This window comes from Sciurus vulgaris (genome assembly GCF_902686455.1).
Source record: "Sciurus vulgaris genome assembly, chromosome: 12".
Lineage (NCBI taxonomy): Eukaryota > Metazoa > Chordata > Mammalia > Rodentia > Sciuridae > Sciurus > Sciurus vulgaris.
In genome coordinates, this window is record NC_136473.1 from 78,920,626 (window position 1) to 78,933,270 (window position 12,645).

General features: G+C 43.5%; 1 protein-coding gene across 18 annotated transcripts in view; it reads right to left on the minus strand.

The window, feature by feature from the left end:
* Nucleotides 1–12,645, minus strand: part of NFASC (neurofascin) — a 173,151-nt gene that overhangs the window by 96,200 nt on the left and 64,306 nt on the right. The gene's annotated exons all lie outside the window — the stretch shown is intronic.

Below are 12,645 nucleotides of genomic sequence, written 5' to 3' on the forward strand. Positions count from 1 at the left end.
TGTCCTCACACCACAGACTAATTGCTGATTCCCTGTTCGCTGAAAGAAATTAAGTTGTATCTTGAAGAATCTGTCCCACACCCAAGGGAGAATTTACCTGTAATTATCTCATTAATTTCTTAACTTTCTTAGAAGAATTACTGTCTTTCTTTCCTATCTACAGATAAGCAAACCCAGTTCACCATAAATAAGCACATAACACTGTAAAAGGAGATCTGAGTTCAGGATCAGTCATGTACATCAATATGTCATTTGGGGTGGGTCACTTGTTTCCGTATGTCTTTAGTTTCTTTGTCAGTAAAATGGGGATAAGGTATTAATGACTGGCGGGGTAGGTCAGTCATTAATGAGCATTTGGGGGATTCGAGTCCCAGAAGGTTTAAATGAGCGATCACTTAGCCTTCAGTACAGATAATAGATCTCATTTAATTATATGCTTTACATAAAAGTGTGCCTGCAGAAAATAGTAAAATCCACCAGAGTGAGGGGAATGTGGCAATTATCTATCAAAATACATATGCACTTTGGATTAGCAATCTCAGTTCTAGGGATATATTAGAAATATATCCTATAAGCCTATGTTGTGATCTCCAGGGCTATTGAGTGAAAAAATTCAAAAGGAAAAAAGTATTTAGTATACTATCATTTATTTAAGAAAAGGGGAAGGAATGCAAAAGTATGTATAGCATAAACTATATTTTAACTACAGGAGGGGAATTATGTGAGGCGGCAGGGATAGAAGCTGGACTTTGAATATACTTTGTTGTGCGACACTTTGGAATAGACAAATACTTGACATAATTATAAAATGCAGTTAAAATTTTTGTGAAGGGGCTGTGGCTGTAGCTCAGTGGTAGAGTGCTTGCCTAGTACATGTGAGGCACTAGGTTCGATCCTCAGCACAACATAAAAATAAATAAATAAAATAGGGTATTGTGTCAATCTACAACTAAAAATATTTTTAAAATTTTTTTGTGAAGTCCCTAAAATTAAAGATAAATTGAGACAAATGAACCTATGAGTTCAAAAGATTGGCATGCTACACGTGCAGAAATTATGACATGGTAATTTTGACTACGTTTATTAGGTGGATGTACCCCAAGGATAAAAAGAACTCACCCATCCTTTTTCCAGGAAACCCTAAACTGTTTTCAGAGCTGGGCATGGGGGTGCACGCCTGCAATCCCAGCAATTTGGGAGGCTGAGGCAGGAGGACTGCCAAGTTTGAGGCCCGTCTCAACAATTTAGTGAGGCCCTGCGCAAACTAAAAAATCATAAAGGTTGAGGGTGTAGCTCAGTGGCGGAGTGCTCCAGGGTTCAACTCCCAGCACCACACCCAAAACTTTATATTATTGATGGTACGATGATAGTATTGTTATTATTCTAAGACTTTTATATGTTCATTGTGGGGTATATCAAATGACTAATAATACTGATGTGGCTTAGAAACAAGATCTTCTGGTTAAGATGCTAATGTGGGATGGAGGAGATTAGGGAAACATCCCCTAGTCCTGTGAACTGCAGCCTCTGTGTAGAGTTTTACCCTCGTCCTAACTACTCACCGTAAGGTATAGAAACGAACTTCCCTAGCAACGAGGCTATGAGCCCCAGACAGCCTTCTTGAAGAAATGGCTGGTTTCCAATTTAAAATGGCAAACGTACAAGATGAACCTAGCCTACCTTGTCAAACTAAAAAAGCAAATGAAGTATGTCAGAGACTACAAGTGTCATGTCAAAAGGACTCAGAAGTCAAGGGGCTTCTGGGGTCAAGTGCAATACCAATAAGGACATTACCTCTAATAGACTGAAATATAAGAAATGTGTCCAAAGTGTGAATTCCTAATAATACTTAGAAGGATCCTGAAAGAAACCATTAGTCACCTTGGGGGGATGTTAGGGTAATACCTCACTATTTTGAAAACCAGTTAGTAAAACAAAAGAAGTGCCAGGCATGGTGGCATGTGCCTGTCATCCCAGCAGCTCAGGAGGCTGAGGTGGGAGGATTGCAAGTTCAAAGCCAGCCTCGGCAACTTAGCAAGGTCCTAAGCAACACAGCAAGACCCTGTCTCTAAGTAAAAAATAAAAAGGACGGGGGATGTGGTTGAGTGGTTAAGTGCCCCTGGGTTCAATCTCTGGTACCAAAATAAATAGACAAAATAAAATAAAAGAAAATTAGTGGGTGGGTGGATAGGGGTATAAATGGCCTTGTATTAATATTGCTGAAGAGGGTGAAGGATACCCTGGTTTGATTGCACTATTTGCTCTTCTTTTGTAAAGTATTTCTAAAATAAAACATTTTAAAGTGATAGAATAGGTTGAGGAGAACACAATCATCAGAATGCTAGTTCTTGAAATTATTCTGAATTGTAGCCATTGAACCCTAACAATGATCCAGTATGACAGATGAACTTGCATATCATCTGTCGCTATACACATTTCGCACCTGAGGAAAGAGGTGTGAAGAGCCATGGAGTCAGGACTCATGGACAGACCCTTATCCCAAAGGCCCCATTCCACAGCTGCCGTCTCCATCTCCTCATTAGCATCCTGGGTTAATAAGGCGCTCCTTGCCTATATGTGGGTCTCAGGGGGCTGCAATGAGCTAATGTATAGGAAAATACTTGGAAAACAAATCTCTGTGCAAATATTTCACTGCCACTCGAAAACTGGAGATCAGATCTGCCCTGTGTGGAATTGGTGTGAGGATCCAGTGAGAGCTGTGATTTGAAGATAGACAGACAGACAGGCAGCAAATCCTTAAAGATGGTTGAGATTACACTCACCACCGATGCTTTTATCAGCATTCACAGGGCTTCAGGGTTAAATGAGAAGTGAGACTTAGAATCCAGGGAACAGGCTCTCCATCTGACCCAGGGACAGGAGGGCTGCAGGAAGGACACCTGATACTCTGGGAGGGGCAGGGACCTGGAAGACCCCTGATATCCTGCAGGCTGTAGAAGAGTGGGTCTGGGTCACAGAAGGGTGGAGACTATGCCTGGTGTGCTGGGTGCACTACCCCAGATTCCAGGAGGCAGAAGGAGCCACCAGGCAGCAGACACCACTGGCTGCTTCTGAACAGAGGTCCAGGCTAGAGGAGGGCGGGGAAGATGCTCCCAGCAGCAAGAGGCCAGCACAGCCTGTCAGATGAGGACAGGAAGGAGCGGCTGCCTGCTCCAGAGCGGCTCTCTCCATTGTTCACATCAGAACATCTTTGGCGGAGGGTGGGGGTAGGGTGGTTCTTTGTAGATCTCTGACTGTGGGTCCCTCTGATCGTATTTCCCATAGAACAAAAGTTGGTCTAGGGGATCTGTAGCACTTTCTCTCCTTGGAATTGGAATCTCCATGATTCCCTAAGTGTATACATCTCAAGAAGTACAAAATCCTGACTTCTGATTCACATACCTTCTTCCCCTGGATATTTAGTCTGTGCTCAGGGAACAAAGATCCTCCAGTGTTCCTCTCTCTTTAGGATTCTTCACTATTTAAGAAATTGTTTACTTATTTTTGAATAGCAAATCCCTCCACATGACATTTTCACATACAAAGGAGTATACAGTAAAAGTATATTTATAAGTAAATCTCCCTCCCAACCTTGGTCCCAGTTTCCTAGGTCCCAACCAGTCCCTGTCCCTAGCCAACCACTGTTAACAGTTTCTTGTGTATCCTTCTGGAGACAGTCTATGTGAACATAGATTAAAAAGAAAAAAATTGTAGAATACACATTTCTCTTGCTTTGATTTTTTTTAGTTAACAAATATCTTAGATATCTTGCCATATTTCATCATATAAAATTCTTATTATTTTTAACAGTTGCATAGTATTCTAACAAAAAGACACATCATAATTTATTTGTTCAATCCTCTATTGATAGACATTTAGGTTATTTATAATCATATGATATGGGAAATTGCTGTCATATATATCTTTGGAGAAATGTGATTTCTTATATTTGCAAGGTTATTTTTAGGACAAATTCTCAGATACAGAATTTTTGGATCAGAAAGAATATATCCAAATTTCTTTCCATGAACATTGTGACAATTTACAGTCCCACAGCAATGTGTAAGAGTTCCTGTTTCTTCTTCCCCAGCATGCTGTGTTATTAGTGCTTTTCTTTCTTTCTGTTCTTTCCCTGGCAATTGGCTACATGGAAATCGGCATCTCTCTTGTGGTTCTCTTTCTCTGAGAGAGGTTGAACGTTTTCATTTTCTTTGAATTCTTCTTTGCCAATTTCTCTATTGAATAGCTGGTTTATTCTTATGAGTTTAAAGGAACTTGCTACTTAAAGAAATGAGTTGTTTGCAAGAGAAGCTGCAAAACACCCCATCCTCATTATTATCTTGACTTTTTAAAAAATCTGCAAAAAAATGGTTTTTCCTTGTAGAATGAATCTTTTCTTTTATTACACTGTTTTGTGTCATACTTAGGGCTTCTTTCAATACTATCTTTAAATATTTCCATGTTTTCTTAGGCATTTTAATTGCTTAATTTTCTATGATGTAATTTTTTATCTGTCTGGAATTTACTTTTTTTTTTTTTTCTACCCAGGAGGGCTTAACCACTGAGCCACACCTCCAGCCCATTTTTAATTTTTTATTTTGAGAAAGGATCTCCCCCTTGCTAAGTTGCTTAGGATCTTACTAAGTTGCTAAGGCTGGTTTTGAACTCGAATCTTGCTGCCTCAGCTTCCTGACTCGCTGGGATTATAGGTGCCCCACCATCCCTGGCTTGAACTTACTTTGAAGTCATGTGAAGGAGGAATCTAATGTTATATAAAATGGCTTTCCCAACATGATTTGTTGAAGAATTCACCTTTTACCTTCTGGTCTTAGATGCTATCTTTATCATACACCAAATCTCCTATGTGCTGGAACAATTCCACGTCCATAGGAGGAGGACGAGGAAGAAGGAGGGTAGAAGAGCCAGGCACATGCCTATAAGCCCAGTGACTCAAGAGGCTGAGACAGGAGGATTCTAAGTTCAAGGCAAGCTTGGGCAATTTAGCAAGGCCTAAGCAACTTAGCAAGATCACATCTCAAAGTAAAAGAAAAAAGTATATGTATATGTGTGTGTGTGTGTGTGTGTGTGTGTGATGTACACACACACACACACACACACACACACACACATATATATCTGTGGATATAACTCAGTGGTGAATCTCCTCCCCTAGGTCAAATGTGCAGTACCAACCCCCCCAAAAGAAAATAAATAAAAACAAAAACAAAAAAACCTGGGAGAAGAGACTGAATATTTACATACCTAATGAAGGATTGCTATCAAAAATAAACAAATAACCCAATCAATAAATGGGCTAAGGAATGGAACAAACACTTCACAGATGATATACAATTGATCATCAAAGATATGAGAAAATATTCAACATCTCTAGCAATTAGAGAAATGCACATCAAAACTACTCTAAGATTTCATCTCACTCCAGTCAGAATGGCAATTATCAGCAATATAAGCAACAATAAATGTTGGCGAGGATGTGGGGAAAAAGGTACGCTCATACATTGCTGGTGGGACTGAAAACTGGTACAATCTTTATGGAAAGCAGTATGGCGATTCCTCAGAAAACTTGGAAAGGAACCACCATTTGACCCAGCTATCCCACTCCCCGGGTTATACCCAAAGGACTTAAAATCAACATACTACAGTGATGGACACAATCACATCAATGTTTATAGCAGCTCAACTGCTAAACTATGGAACCAACCTAGGTGTCCTTCAACAGATGAATGGATAAAAAAATGTGGTATATATACATATGTGTATGTACATATACATATATATATGATGGAATATTACTCAGTTTTAAAGAAGAATGAAATTATGGCATTTGCTGCTAAGTGGATGGAGCTGGAGAATATCATGCTAAGCAAAATAAGCCAAACCCAAAAAAACCAAAGGCCGAATGTTTTCTCTGATATATGGATGCTAAATCACAATAAGGGGCATTGCTAGGGAAGAATAGAGTTACTTTAGATTAGGTAGAGGAGAGTGAAGGGAGGGGAAGGGATATGGGGATAGGAATGATAGTAGAGTGAAACAGACATTATTACCTCATGTACATATATGACTGCATGACCAATGTGATCCTACAATATGTACAATCAGAAAAGTGAAATTATACTCCATTTATGTATGATCTATCAAAAGGCATAAAAGCATTCTACTGTCATGTATTACTAATTAGAACAAATACGAAATTCAAAAAAAAGAATATATAAATAAGCTGGGCATGGTGGTGCATGCCTATAATCCCAGTGGCTTGGGAGGCTGGGTCAGGAGGATCTCGAGTTCAAAGTCAGTCTCAGCAACTTAGTGAGGCCCTAAGCAACTCAGTGAGATGAAGTCTCTAAATAAAACATAAAAAGGGGCTGGGGATGTGGCTCAGTGGCTAAGTGGGTCCAATCCAGGATACAAATCCCCACCCAAAAATATGTGTGTGTGTGTGTGTGTGTGTGTGTGTGTGTGTATTTTTAAATTTCTATGATTAAAAGAGAATAAACAACCCAGTAGAATACAGGCAGGAGACAAGCAGGAATATACCTAGGGCTAATGCATATACGTGGTCTGGAAAATGCCAATCGAGACCAATTTACATTCATTCCATTGGCAATAATCACTCCATCTGATGATACCAAATGCTGCAAAACCACAGGGTTTCTTACATATTGCTAAGGGTACCACCACTTTGGAAAACATTTTACATTACCTCCTAAAACTGAATATTCACAAACACACCTGCACCAGTCATCCCTTTTCATCCTGTGACATTTCTACGAGGGAGACATCGTCATCCCGGCTTCACCCAGCAGAAGCCCGAGGCCTACACACCACACCCAGACATTTGTCCCCGAGGCTCATGCTCCTTTTGAGCCAGGCTGAAACCTAGCTTACCACAATCTGGCAATATTTCAACCAATAGTTTGTGCAGGGCCCTGTGGAAGATATAAATGTGAGCAGAGTGCACAGGGACTTCTTTAAAAAGTTTCCTTTGTGGTTATTTCAAAAAACCATTAATACTGCAAAGGAGGAACGAGGTGTACAACCTTGCTGTGCATAGTCAACGTGTCTGTTTCATACCATGAATCAGAGGTGAATTTGCACTAAGACCCGACAGAGAAATGTTTTGACTTAAGACAATTCTCTCTAGGAAGCTAAGCAGGCAAGTCACAGCACTGGGCCTCGGTCCTGTGACTAGGACCTGTGACTGGGAAGGGTCCAGTGAAAGATGAGCTCCTGGGGCTGGGGCTGAAGCTTAGGGCTAGAGTGCTTGCCTGGCATGTACAAGGCACTGGGTTCGATCCTCAGTACCACATAGATAAATAAATAAATAAATAAAGATATTGTGTCCCCTACAACTTAAAAATATTAAAAAAAAAAAAAAAAAAAGATGAGCTCCTGCTTCAGATGGAACAGTCCTAGGGATGATCACAAGCTGATGGACAGGAGGACTCTGGGGCGCACCCTACAAAGGCAGAGCCACAGGAAACACCTTGCCTCTTAAGATTCTCAGCTGGGCCTGGGTGACCTCCTTCACAGGACAAGCTAATGGCAGGCAAGTCACTGTTCAAGAGAGGCCTTAATGTCTTACTTGCTCCAGCCACATCCACACAAAGCAAGTGCTATAGTTTGAATCTAAAATGTTCCCCAAAGGTCTGTGTGTGAAAGGCTTGGTCCCCAGCTTGGCAATCTAGGGAGGTGGTGGAACCTTTAAGAGGTGGAGCCTAGTGGGAGATCTTTAGGTCATTGGGGGTGTGCCCCTTCCTCTTTCCTTGTACTTCCTAGTCAGGAGATGAAAGGTTTTGCTCTGCCACAATGTGCTAACTTGTCACAGGCCCAAAAGCAATGGGACCAGCTAATAATGAACCGAAACCTCCAAAACTATGAGTCAAAATAAGTCTTTTCTTTACAAGTTGATTTATCTCAGGTATTTCTTTTAGAACAGAAAGTTGACTAACACCACTATTATCCCATATTTTGTGACAAAAGGTAAAAGAATGAAAGACAAGGTAATTGGAACCACTTCTAATTCTTCCCCACCCCATGTTTTTTCTTGCTCATGCAACCAAATAAATCATTCATAAGTACTGAGTAGAGTGTTCAATTTGGTCAGAACCTCTGGGAGAACCTGAGAAACAGCTAGTCAAATTAGTTTAAAGTCACTGAAGCAGAGACACAAACCTGGTCCTCAAAAGCTCTGTCAACATGATGTGAGAATGGTATTTGCAGTTCCTCTTATTTGGTTGGTTGACTCCAAACTGTTCCCCTGGCGAGATCCAGCCATTCTCCTCCTGCCTCATTGCCTGTTCCTCCTTGCTGGATATTTCCTCTTAGTTTACAGGCAGGTTGTGATTTCTCCCAGCCTAACCCTCCCCTCAGGCTGCTGCCTATTTCTCTCCCCTTACAAGAAAACACCTTACAGGAGCTGCCCACCTTTCTGACCTCCACTTTATTTTCTCCAAACCCCTTTGAAACTCATTCCAATCAACGTTCCCGACCCACCTCCCATCACTCAACCCAAACTAGTTTTTTTTTTTTTTTTTTTATCCAAGTCTTAGTCCATTTCCTGCTGCTATAACAAAAGACCACTGGGTAATTTCTAAAGAAAAGAAATGTATTTCTCAGGGTTCTGGATGCTGGGAAGCCCAAGATGGAATGCTGCATCTGGCGAGGGCCTTCTTGCTGCCTCGTGACATGGCAGAGGGCACCGCACTGGAGACAAAGCATGTAAAACAGATAAAGGGGGAAACTCACCCCTTTTATAACCGAGACACTCCTGTGATCATGGGATTAATGCATTTATGAGGGTGGGGCCCTTGGGACCTAAACACCTCCCATTAGCCCCATCTCTCAATATGCCACTCCCGCAATTAAATCTCAACATGAGTTCTGGAGGGCACAAATCTCCAAACCACAGCCCTCGCTAATGACCTCAATATGCTCAGTCTGGTGGTGAACAAAGAGATTTGTGTGGGGGGCGGGGGAGGGTACCAGGGATTGAACTCAGGGGCTCTCAATCACTGAGCCACATCCCCAGCCCTATTTTGTATTTTATTTAGAGACAGGGTCTCACTGAGTTGCTTAGTGCCTCATTATATGTTGCTGAGGCTGGCTTTGAACTCGAGATCCTGCTGCCTCAGCCTCCCGACCTGCTGTGACTACAGGTATATGCCACCAAGCCCTGCTAGCGAGATTCTTAGTTCCCATCTTTGTTGATCTAACACAAATGATCACTCCATCCTCTTTAAAGCACTTCTCTCACTTGGCATCTGGAGTACAAGTATCTCCTGGCTTTCCTCCTTACTGTTTCCTTCTCAATCTCCTATATGGATTCTCCTCTTCTCCCCAACTTTTATTTTTTTTTGATATTGGGAGTTGATCACAGGGGTGCTTTATCACTGAGCCACATCCCTGGCCCTTTTTGTTTTTGAGATAATAGGACCTTGCTAAATTGCTGAGGCTGGCCTCCAATTTGTGAGCCTCCTGCCTCAGTCTCCTGAGTCACTGGGATTACAGGTGTGCCCTGCCATACCTGGCTCTTGTCCCCAACTTCTGATGATAGAATGCCCAGGCTCCATCCTAGGATCTCTCCTCTTTTCTAGGCACGATTTTCTATGTATTTCCTCAGGTGATCTTGTCTATGCTGAAAACTCCCAATTTTAAATCTCTAGCCCAGATCCGTTCCCTGAGCTTCAGATTCATATCCAACTGCTTGCTTGACATCTCCAGTTGTTTTTTCTTTTCTTTGTGATATCAGGTATCAGGGATTGAACCCAGGGGCGCTTAACTACTGAGCCATATTCCCAGTCCTTTCTTGTATTTTATTAGAGACAGAGTCTTGCTAGGTTGCTTAGGGCCTCACTAAATTGCTGAGGCTGGCTTTAAACTCTCGATCCTCCTGTCTTAGCCTCCTGAGTCGCTGGGATTACAGGCATGCGCCACTGCACCCAGCTTCCAGTTGTGTTTCTAAGGGGCCTCTAAGTCTAGGAAGTCTAAAGGTACCTTGTCCCTGTCCCACCACACACACAGCCTGTCCCATTTTAGCTCATGACAAACCCAAGTGTCCTCTCTGACTCCTCTCTTTACCTCACACCTTACACCTGGGCCTTCAGTGACTCCTCCCATCTCTACCTTGAGAGGCGTCTGCCATCTCCTCTCTCCCTCGATGGCTGCTTTCCTGGTCCTAGCAAACCTCTGGCCTGCTGTCTTATTTTCCTGCCTCAGCTCTTTGTCCCAGTATCCTCTTCCCAGTAAGGATTTCCCTGGCCACTCTCTCTGAAACTGGAAATCCTTCCCCCCAACCCTCCTGCCCCCACCTGCTTTATTTTATAACTCCTTTGCACTTACCTAATGTGCCCCTTATTTTACTTATATTCCTTATTTATTATGTGTCTTTCCCCATTAAAATATAAACTCTTTGCACGACAGGGATTTTTATCTGTTTGGTTTACTGCTGTAGCTCTGACATCTAGAATAATGCTAAACCAAAAGAAGGTGGTCCCAAAATATTTGTTAAACAAATGAGTACATGTACACAGGCAGCTGTAACAAAGAGTGTTTCCTCCACGCAGGCTTCCCTGGTGCCCAAGTTTGAAAGGCAGCCGTTAGCACTGGGTTTTGATGTCACCATTCCAAGGTCTTATTTCTCCTCCCAGACTGAGTTCTCTGAACCTGTGTCCTGGTTTTCCATTTATCCTTTATTCCCCTCAGCCAAGCCCGGTATCAATCATGAATTAGCTATTTCTACTGCTCAGGCTCAAAGAGGATGTGTATTTGGGGTAATATGAATCTCATCTTAATGAATGTTTTGTTTTCGCCTCTGATCCTTTTTCAATATGATCAGCACCCATCCCCCCTTCAAAACTGGCATCGTCACTAAATCTTTCCAGTTTTCAAAGCCTTCCAACGCATTCTCGTCAGCGGTCGGTGTGGTATCATCAGTCCCAGCTCGCAAGGAAGAAAACCGAAGCTCACCTGATTTTTAAAAATCCTTTCTCTGAGGGAAAATGGGATCACCTCACCCACGGTCACACTGGAGCCAGGAGCTGAGCCCATGACCTTTCTTCGCTGCCATCCTTTAAGTTAATTCTGATGGCAAAGTGGAGGACTCACTCAGGGTGACATGTCACTCATGTGTGGGGCAAAAGCAAGAGCCTCCTGATTAGGCCACGTCCCTGTCAACGGACCTCGGGTTTTCTCTCTCTCTTGTCCCAACATCAGCAGTCATAGTCTCCAGAGGAGGCGTGAAGGAGGGAAGGCAAGGAGACGGGAGGATTCCATTTTTGCCAAGAGCAGACAAACATACCGCGTGCTAGACAGTGCCCTGGGAGGCCCAGCTGTTCTCCAGAGGTGGGAACTGGCAGATGTGCCACGCCTTGGTGCCTCCGCCTCAGCTGTGCCGTGGAGTCTGAGCCGGGGGCAGAGCAGAACTTGGTGAGAAGAAGCCCCAGTGCTGCCAGCTGCCTGGCCGGCTGCTGCAGCTTCTGCTTCTCTCTGGCGACAGAAAATAAACCCTGGGCGGATAAACCAACCCCACGAACACAGGGTAGCCCGGGGCTCCACCGTCTCCACTGGTCTCTAAGTTTGTGGATACAGTGAGCATTGCCTGCTTTTCCTCGCCAGGAAAAGGCAAGAAGCAAATGGTGACTGATGTTCTGAAGTCCTGTGGTGGGATGTAGGGCCAGGAGTCTCGTGGCTTTTGGTTTTCAGTTGTTTGTTTGTTTTGTTTTTTGATACGTGTGCTTTATTTGTTCTGTCTGTGCTTTCTGTCTCTCCTGCCAGCCTGGGAGCATCCAGAGCAGGTCCCAGTCTCCCCTTCCATGTGGACTTCATACAATGGAACTGAGCCTCCCCTGTCACACTGGAGTGGTCTGAAGGCAGGAAGCTCCCCAAGGTCAAAGGTCATACTCTCCAGTAGCGTGGGAATGCCCTGAGCCCCAAAGCTCCTATTTCCTCTTTGAGCCCCTCCAACACCAAAGACAGACGTGGACTTTCATCCCTCCCCTGCAGTGGCCACGTTGGCCAGGTGGACCTCTTAGAAACTGGTGAACTATGGTGGGTCCTGGTGAATCTCGTGGGAGGGGATCCTGCACTGGCACCTCAGACTGTGTGTCTGAGCAGGTGCCAGCACCACGTCTCACATCTCTGCACTGAGACACGCAGGACTCAAGGCAGCTCAGGGTCTGTGCTTGTTTCCCGCCTCCCAGCCCATGGGCACTGCTGTACACACCTGCCCACCTGCTCTGTCCCCACCTGCCCACGCCAGGAGCAGACAGAAAGGAAGGGCTCACCTCTCCAGGGCAGCAGGAGGAAACAGCCCTGGATTAGTCACAGACTGCTCTGCCCTCACATTAATCAGTTCGTGCTTCTTCTTACTGTATAATGACAGGAAAGATAACAAGGTTCTTCCCCTTAGAAAGAAGTCTAGTTTTTCAGATAACAAGAGCTATCTATATAACTTACAGTAACTCCTTTCACACCATGTCTCCTGAGAAGTTAGGAAGAAAATCTATGCTTAAAAGGGATTTATGAAGCCAGACATGTGTTGCATGCCTGTAATCCCAGCAGCTTGGGAGGCTGAGGCAGGAGGATCTTGAGTTCAAAGCCAGCCTTGGCAACTTAATGAGACCC